Source organism: Arachis ipaensis, chromosome B4, assembly GCF_059453495.1.
Source record: "Arachis ipaensis isolate K30076 ecotype BB chromosome B4, ASM5945349v1, whole genome shotgun sequence".
Lineage (NCBI taxonomy): Eukaryota > Viridiplantae > Streptophyta > Magnoliopsida > Fabales > Fabaceae > Arachis > Arachis ipaensis.
This window is the reverse complement of record NC_142439.1, coordinates 48,693,238-48,702,256: the sequence shown is the minus strand read 5'-3', so window position 1 is coordinate 48,702,256 and position 9,019 is coordinate 48,693,238. Positions and strand designations below refer to the sequence as shown.

The window sequence follows — 9,019 nt, the reverse complement described above, 5'->3', positions numbered from 1 at the left end:
AAAGCATCATGATCATAAACAAACAAGGAATTAAAGAAGATTTTAGCATGTGCATACAAGTATTGGAAAGCTAGTATGATTAATTGTTGCTCAATTGCATTAGATTTTATTTAATTGAAGTTTTCATCTAGTACATTTTGTGAAATCTTTTGAAAATCATGAAAACATTGAAGAAGCAAATACAAATAAGGCAAGAAAGAAAAAAGGAAAGAATGAGAAAGCTGAAGGCTCTGAGTACCAATGGCAATTTATTTGCTAAGTACTTGTGGTGTTTATGTATCAAGCCAAATGCTTGAAGACAAAACACTTAGAAGTCAAGGCTAGGCTCAAGTGCAAAAGCACTCCCTCAAAGCTCAAGGTTCTGAGCATCAATGATTAGAGAGTCAAGAAAAGAAAAGAAAAATGAGCTTAATGAAGTCCTCTAATTCAAATGCTTGTGGTGCTTATGTATCAAGTGGTAATACTTGAAAACAAAACATTTAGAATCGTAGCTTTGTTATTAACTCATGGGGCAAAGCACCCAAAAGGAGAAGCTAATAAGAAAAGCAAAAGCTTGTTTCAAGGAAGAAATATAAGGAAAAGATTTCATAAAATGAGCTAGATAGAAGCATCAATCATTTACATTTCTTTTGTGATTGTAGCATGCATAGAAAACTAGCCTACCATGAACATTGAGTTGCTATTCTTCTTACCTTGAATTGTCAATCTTTAGTGCATGATTCTTTTCTTGCTTGGGGACAAGCAAGGTTTAAGTTTGGTGTTGTGATGACATGTCATCATGTCATGCTTTTCTATGCTTTTTCGTACAAGAAATTTATGATTAGTGCTTAAATATTGCATTCTTTGGTGCTTAAATGGTATATTTCTTTGATCTTGTGATTTGATAAACTTTGTAGGAAATAAGAAGAAAAAGAAGCAAAGAAGCACAAAATAAGCTAAAAAGGAGAAAAAAAGAGTTTTGGGGCAAACTTTGAAGTTGGAGCACACTTTGGAGCCTTAGGCCACGCTTTTAAAAGCGTGGCCCATGTCCAAATCAAGGAAGCTTCACAATCAGCACTCACAAAGCGCAGTTCACTAAGTGAACTTAGCTTTGCCGTACAAGAAACTTAGCTTGGAAGCAAGAATTTTCGCTAAGTTAAAACTTGGGCGTTTACAGCATGACCATGCCTTCTTCAAAGGGCCATAACTTGAGCTACAGACGTCCAATTGATGTGATTCTAGTTGCGTTGGAAAGCTGACATTCAGTGCTTTCCAACGATATATGATAGTTCATATTTAGCATAAAATTGAGGCACAAGTGAAAGGTATCTTTAAGGACCAAAAACAAGCAAAAATGAACCAAAGTGGCTTCACCAAGGCTCGAAGGGGGAGACACAAGGAAAACAAGGAAAGCAAAATAGCGCTCAGTTCACTTTCTTAGCTGAGCTTTATCGGGCTCCCACTCAAGAAAATGCAACGAAAAAGCTCACAAAAGTTCCTCCACCAAGGATCGAACTTGGAAGCTTGAGGTCCCAAGCAAGGCGTTACACATGGGGAGCTCAGTTGGTTTTCCCAACTGAGTGCTACATTCCCCCATCACCCACATTTTGGCGCAACACTTTGGCACACCAAGGAGCTGTGATGCGCGAAAGTGACATGGCCAAGGATGCGATGACGCGCACAACTTTTGACACAGCCAAGACATAGAGCTCAGTTCAAAATTCCAACTGAGCTCTAGTGTCATGCAACATGGGCAAGGCTGAACGCACACCAAATCAAGCAAGCAAGGCAACATTTGGTGCTCAGCTTGGTTTTCCAACTGAGCCGTCCCTGGGAGGTGCAATATTGGGGCAAAATTCAACCAAAATTCCAACTAAAATCAATTCTTCACCAAATTGAATCAAGGCCAACCAAACCCATCTCTCTCCAAATCAAGCAAGCAAAGCCCACATCATCACTCAAAGGCACAAGAACAAGCTAGAATTAGGATTTTTATTTAATTTGTTTTTAATTTCAATTTCTTTTTATTTTGTAAAAAGCCTATATAAAAGCATTATTCTAATTTTCAAAAGGGAGGCTCCATTAGAAAGTAGGGGAGGTCAGTTCCATTAGAGAGTATAGGAGGCTGGTTCCACTAGGAAGCATTGGGATTAGAGAGCTCTCTCTTAGTTTTCATTTTCGTTTTGGATCTTGGGTGGAGAATTGAAGAACTTCTGTTTCAATTCCACCTTGAGATCTCTTGTTAATCTTTCTGCATAATTCAAATTCTGTTTACTGCCTTCACTTTCTTTTCTTCTGCAATTCACTTTTATATTTTCATTTTGCAATTGTTCTTGTTAGATCAAGGAAGGATTTGAGATCCAGACTTATTTTCTAGTCTCTTCCACTCCTGAGATCTTCAACATCCTTTTAATTGCTGCAAATTAAGCACCAGTTTTTCTGTTTTCATTCTTCAAGCATTTTTACTTTTCTGTTTAAGATCTACTTCAATTCAACTCACCTTTTACTCTTCTGTTCCTAATGCTCTCAATTTATTTTCCTGCACTTTTGTTCATCTATACTTTACATTTGAGTTGCTGTGATTTAAATTTACTTTTCCTGTTCTTTAAATTTCCTGTTACTTGTTCTCAAGATATCTTCAATTGCTTGCTATATTGCTTTCTTTAATGCAATTTACATTTCTTGCAATTTAAGTTTCAGTTATTTTACTTTCTTGCTCTTTAAGTTTCTGCACAATTACTTTCTACAACTTTAAATTTCCTGACATTTAAAATTTTGTTGGTCACTTTACACCTCAAATAATCAATGTTAGCTTGACTAAACTAATCACCCACTAAAGTTGCTTGATCCATCAATTCCTGTGGGATCGACCTCACTCTAAGTGAGTTTTACTACTTGATGCGACCCGGTACACTTGCCGGTGAGTTTTGGGTGTTTGAATTCGTTTTCCAAAAAATCCCTTCGGGTTTAGGGTTTGGCCATTTAGGGTTGGGTTTGGGAGGGAAAATATTTTGAATTTGAAGGTAGGTGGGATTTATGGGAAAGAGAAGATGGATGTGAGTGGTGAGGGGGTGATGGGAAAGAGTGATTGAAGTGATTGGTGAAGGGCATTTGGGGAAGAGAGTTATGAAAAGGTATGAAAATGAGAGAATAGGGTTAGGTGGGGATCCTGTGGGGTCCACAGATCCTGATGTATCAAGGATTTTTGATCCCTGTACCCTTTAAACGTGTAAAACGCCCTATACATGCAATCCTAGCGTTTAATGCCAGACTGCTGCCTGTTTTTGGCGTTTAACGCCACTTCCATGCTAAACGCCAGGTAGATGCTTGTTTCTGGCGTTAAACACCAGCTTGGTGCCTGTTTCTGGCGTTAAACGCCAGACAGATGCTTGTTTCTGGCGTTTAAACACCAGACTGTTCTCCTCCAGGGTGTGCTATTTTTCAGTCTATTTTTCACTCTGTTTTTGATTTTTTTGTAGTTTTTGGGACTTCACATGATCATCAACCTAAAGAAAGCATAAAATAACAATAGAAAATGAATAAATATAATTAGATAACATTGGGTTGCCTCCCAACAAGCGCTTCTTTAATGTCAATAGCTTGACAGTGAGCTCTCATGGAGCCTCACAGATGTTCAGAGCTTTGTTGGAACCTCCCAACACCAAACTTAGAGTTTGAATGTGGGGGTTCAACACCAAATTTAGAGTTTGGTTGTGGCCTCCCAACACCAAACTTAGAGTTTGACTGTGGGGGCTCTGGTTGACTTTGCAGTGAGAGAAGCTTTTCATGCTTCCTCTCCATGGTTACAGAAGGAGATCCTTGAGTTTTAAACACAAGGTTGTCCTCATTCAGTTGAAGGATCAATTCTCCTCTGTCCACATCAATCACAACTCTTGCTGTGGCTAGGAAGGGTCTTCAGTGGTTGATGGATTCATCCCCATCCTTCCCCAGTGTCTAGGATTATGAAATCAGCAGGGATGTAAAAGCCTTTAACCTTTACTAGCACGTCCTCTACTTGTCCATAAGCCTATTTTCTTGAGTTGTCTGCCATCTCTAATGAGATTCTGGCAGCTTGCACCTCAAAGATTCCCAGTTTTTCCATTACAGAGAGTGGCATGAGGTTTATCCCTGATCCAAGGTCACAAAGAGCCTTCTCAAAGGTCATGGTGCCTATGGTATAAGGTATTAAAAACTTTCCAGGATCCTGTTTCTTCTGAGGTAATCTCAGTTGATCCAGATCACTCAGTTCATTGATGAGCAAGGGAGGTTCATCTTCCCAAGTCTTATTACCTAATAATTTGGCATTCAGCTTCATGATTGCACCAAGGTACTTGGCAACTTGCTCTTCAGTAACATCTTCATTCTCTTCAGAAGAAGAATACTCATCAGAGCTCATGAATGGCATAAGGAGGTTCAATGGAATCTCTATGGTCTCTAGGTGAGCCTCAGATTCCTTTGGTTCCTCAAAGGGAAACTCCTTATTGATCACTGGACGTCCCAAGAGGTCTTCCTTACTAGGATTCACGTCCTCCTCCTCCCTTGTAGGTTCGGCCATGAAGGTTAATTCAATGACCTTGCACTCTCTTTTTGGATTCTCTTCTGTATTGCTTGGGAGAGTACTAGGAAGGGTTTCAATGACCCTTTTACTCAGCTGGCCCACTTGTGCCTCTAGATTTTTAATGGAGGATCTTATTTCATTCATGAAACTTAAAGTGGCCTTAGATAGATCAGAGACTATATTTGCTATGCTAGATGGATCCTGCTCAGGACTCTCTGTCTTTTGCTAAGTGGATGATGGAAAAGGATTGCTATTGCTAAACCTGTTTCTTCCACCATTGTTAAACCCTTGTTGAGGCTTTTGTTGATCCTTCCATGAGAAATTTGGATGATTTCTCCATGAGGGATTATAGGAGTTTCCATAGGGTTCACCCATGTAATTCACCTCTGCTATTGCAGGGTTCTCAAGATCATAATCTTCTTCTTCAGAAGATGCCTCTTTAGTACTGTTAGATGATTCCTTCAATCCATTCAGACTCTGAGAGATCATATTGAATTGCTGAGTCAATATTTTATTCTGAGCCAATATGGCATTCAGAGTATCAATTTCAAGAACTCCCTTCCTCATAGGCGTCCCATTATTCACAGGATTCCTTTCAGAAGTGTACATGAACTGGTTATTTGCAACCATGTCAATGAGTTCTTGATCTTCTGCAGGCGTTTTCTTTAGGTGAATGGATCCACCTGCAGAATGGTTCAGTGACATCTTTGATAATTCAGACAGACCATCATAGAATATATCCAGGATGGTCCATTCTGAAAGCATGTCAGAATGACACTTTTTGGTCAGTTCCTTGTATCTCTCCCAAGCTTCATAGAGGGATTCACCTTCTTTCTGTTTGAAGGTTTGAACATCCACTCTAAGCTTGCTAAGCTTTTGAGGAGGAAAGAACTTGGCTAAGAAAGCCGTGACCAACTTATCCCAATAGTTCAGGCTGTCTTTAGGTTGAGAGTCCAACCATACTCTAGCTCTGTCTCTTACAGCAAACGGGAAAAGCATAAGCCTGTAGACCTCGGAATCAACCCCATTGGTCTTAACAATATCACAGATCTGCAAGAATTCAGTTAAGAACTGAAAAGGATCTTCAGGTGGAAGTCCATGAAACTTGCAGTTCTGTTGCATCAGAGAAACTAATTCAGGTTTAAGCTCAAAGTTGTTTGTTCCAATGGCAGTAATTGAGATGCTCCTTCCACGTAAATTGGAATTAGGTGCAGTAAAGTCACCAAGCATCTTCCTTGCATTATTGTTATTTTCGGCCATGTTTTCTTCTTTTTCGAAAATTTCTGTCAGATTTTCTCCAGAGAGTTGTGCTTTGGCTTCCCTTAGCTTCCTCTTCAGAGTCCTTTCAGGTTCAAGATCAGCTTCAACAAGAATGTTCTTATCCTTGTTCCTGCTCATATGAAAAAGAAGAGAACACAAAAGAAAATATGGAATCCTCTATGTCACAGTATAGAGATTCCTTTATGTGAGTAGAAGAAGATAAGAATAAAAGAAGAGAAATTCGAACACCAAGAGGAAGAGAGGGTTCGAATTTTGAGATGAAGAGCAGTGTTGGTAAATAAATAAATAAATAATTAGAAGGAGATGAGAGAGAGAAGAATTCAAAAATATAAATAAAATAAAATAAGAATATTTAAAAATTAAATTAGAAATTCGAAAATTAAAATTGAAATTGAATTAAATTAAAATTAAAAATAATTAGTTAATTAAAATGAAATTTTGAAAAAGGAGGAAGGGGTTTTCGAAAATTAAAGGTAGAGAGTTAGTTAGGCAGTTTTGAAAAAGATAAGAATCAAACATAAAGTTAAGTGGTTAATTGAAAAAGATTTGAAAATCAAATTTTGAAAAAGATAAGAAGTAAAAAAAAAGGATTTTGAAATCAAATTTTGAAAAAGATGTGATTGAAATTTAAAAAGATGTCATTGAAAAAAAAAGATAAGATTGATTGAAAAAGATTTGAAAAAGAAATTTAAAAAGATTTGATTTTGAAAATTAAAGTTGATTACTTGACTAACAAGAAACTAAAAAGATATGATTCTAGAGTTTAAAGATTGAACTTTTCTTACTAGGCAAGTAACAAACTTAATATTTTTGAATCAATCACATTAATTGTTAGTAAAGATTTTGAGATTATGAAACAAAATAAGAAAAAGATTTTTGAAAATCATTTTGGAATTTTCAAAAATTATGAAAGAAAAATGAAAAATATTTGATTTTTGAAAAAGATAAGATTTTTAAATTGAAAATTTGATTTGACTCATAAGAAATAACTAAATTTTAAAAATTTTTTACTAAATCAAATCAAATTTTCGAAAATTATGAGTGAAATAAGAGAAAGATATTTTTTTGATTTTTGAATTTTCAATGAAGAAAGAGAAAAACAACCCAAAGACTCAATGCATGAAAATTTTGGATCAAAACATGTGATGCATGCAAGAACACTATGAATTTCAAGATGAACACCAAGAACTTATTTTTGAAAAATTTTCAAGAAAAGAAAACATGCAAGACACCAAACTTAAATTTTTTTTTTATTCTTTAGACATTAACAAATTGAAAATGCATATGAAAAACAAGAAAAGACACAAAACAAGAAAATATGAAGATCAAAGAAGAAGACTGGCCAAGAACAACTTGAAGATCATGAAGAATGTAATGCATGAAATTTTCGAAAATAATTTTTTTAGAAAATTAAAATGATGCAATTGACACCAAACTTAAAAGTTGACTCTAGACTCAAGCAAGAAACACAAAAAAAAAAATTTTTGATTTTATGATTTTGTAAAATTTTTTTGTATTTTTTCGAAAATTAATTGGGAAAAACGAAAAAGAAAATATTTTTTTTGTATTTTTCAAAAATAAGAAATAAAAAGCTCAAAATTAAAATAAAATTTCCTAATCTGAGCAACAAGATGAACCGTCAGTTGTCCAAACTCGAACAATCCCCAGCAATGGCGCCAAAAACTTGGTGCGCAGAAATCGTGACGGTTCCATTCCTTGGTAACGGTGCTAAAAACTTTATACGCACGTTTATAATCTTAATTCTTTCTCACAACTTCGCACAACTGACCAGCAAGTGCAATGGGTCGTGCAAGTAATAAACCTTACGTGAGTAAGGGTCGATCCCATGGAGATTGTCGGCTTGAAGCAAGCTATGGTCACCTTGTAAATCTCAGTCAGGTGGATTCAAATGTATCAAGAGATTATAGTGTACTAAAAGATAATTAAAATAGGATAGATATACTTATGTAATTCATTGGTGAGAGTTTCAGATAAGCGTATAGAGGTGCTTTCGTTCCTCTGAACCTCTGCTTTCCTGCTGTCTTCATTCAACCATTCCTACTCTTTTCCATGGCAAGCTTTATGTAGGGCATCACCGTTGTCAATGGCTACATCCCATCCTCTCTGTGAAAATGGTCCAATGCGCTATCACTGCATGGCTAATCATCTGTCGGTTCTCGATGATACTGGAATAGGATTTACTATCCTTTTGCGTCTGTCACTACGCCCAGCACTCGCGACTTTGAAGCTCGCCACAGCCATCCCTTCCCAGATCCAACTCGGAATACCACAAACAAGGTTTAGACTTTCCGGATCTCAAGAATGGCCATCCATGGGTTCTAACTTATACCACGAAGATTCTAATATCTCGGACTCGGTCCCTTGTATTAGATACCTAAGAGATATTTATTCTAGCCTGTTTGCATGTAGAACGGAAGTGTTTGTCAGGCACGCATTCATAGGTGAGAATAATGATGAACGTCACATAATCATCACATTCATCGTGTTCTTGGGTGCGAATGGATATCTTATAGAAGGAATAAGCTTGAATTGAATAGAAAAACAGTAGTACTTTGTATTAATTCATGAGGAACAGCAGAGCTCCACACCTTGATCTATGGTGTGTAGAAACTCTACCGTTGAAAATACATAAGTGATAATGGTCCAGGTTTGACCGAATGGCCAGCCCCCATGAAATTCTAAGATAGCATAAAACTAATCAAAGATCCCTTACAAAGATAGTAAAAAGTCCTATTTATACTAAAATAGTTATTAGGGTTTACAGAAATGAGTAAGTGATGCAAAAATCCACTTCCGGAAACCACTTGGTGTGTGCTTGGGCTAAGCATTGAGCTTTACACGTGTAGAGGTCTTTCTTGGAGTTGAACGCTAGTTTGTAACGTGTTTCTGGCGTTTAACTCTACTTTGCAACCTGTTTCTGGCGTTTGACTCCAGAATGCAGCATGGAACTGGCGTTCAACGCCAGTTTACGTCATCTATCCTTAATCAAATTATCGACTATTATATATTGCTGGAACGCCCTGGATGCCTACTTTCCAACGCAATTGAGAGCGCGCCATTTGGAGTTCTGTAGCTCCAGAAAATCCACTTTGAGTGCAGGGAGGTCAGAATACAACAGCATCTGCAGTCCTTCTTCAACCTCTGAATCTGATTTTTGCTCAAGTCCCTCAATTTCAGCCA

General features: G+C 37.0%; 1 non-coding gene across 1 annotated transcript; it reads left to right on the top strand.

Annotated features, from left to right (window-relative positions):
• The first annotated feature begins 5,300 nt into the window (after positions 1-5,300).
• Positions 5,301-5,404, top strand: LOC148567480 (small nucleolar RNA R71). Its single transcript, XR_015882876.1, has one exon. It is a non-coding gene; the product is annotated as a small nucleolar RNA R71 (small nucleolar RNA).
• Positions 5,405-9,019: the final 3,615 nt, after the last annotated feature.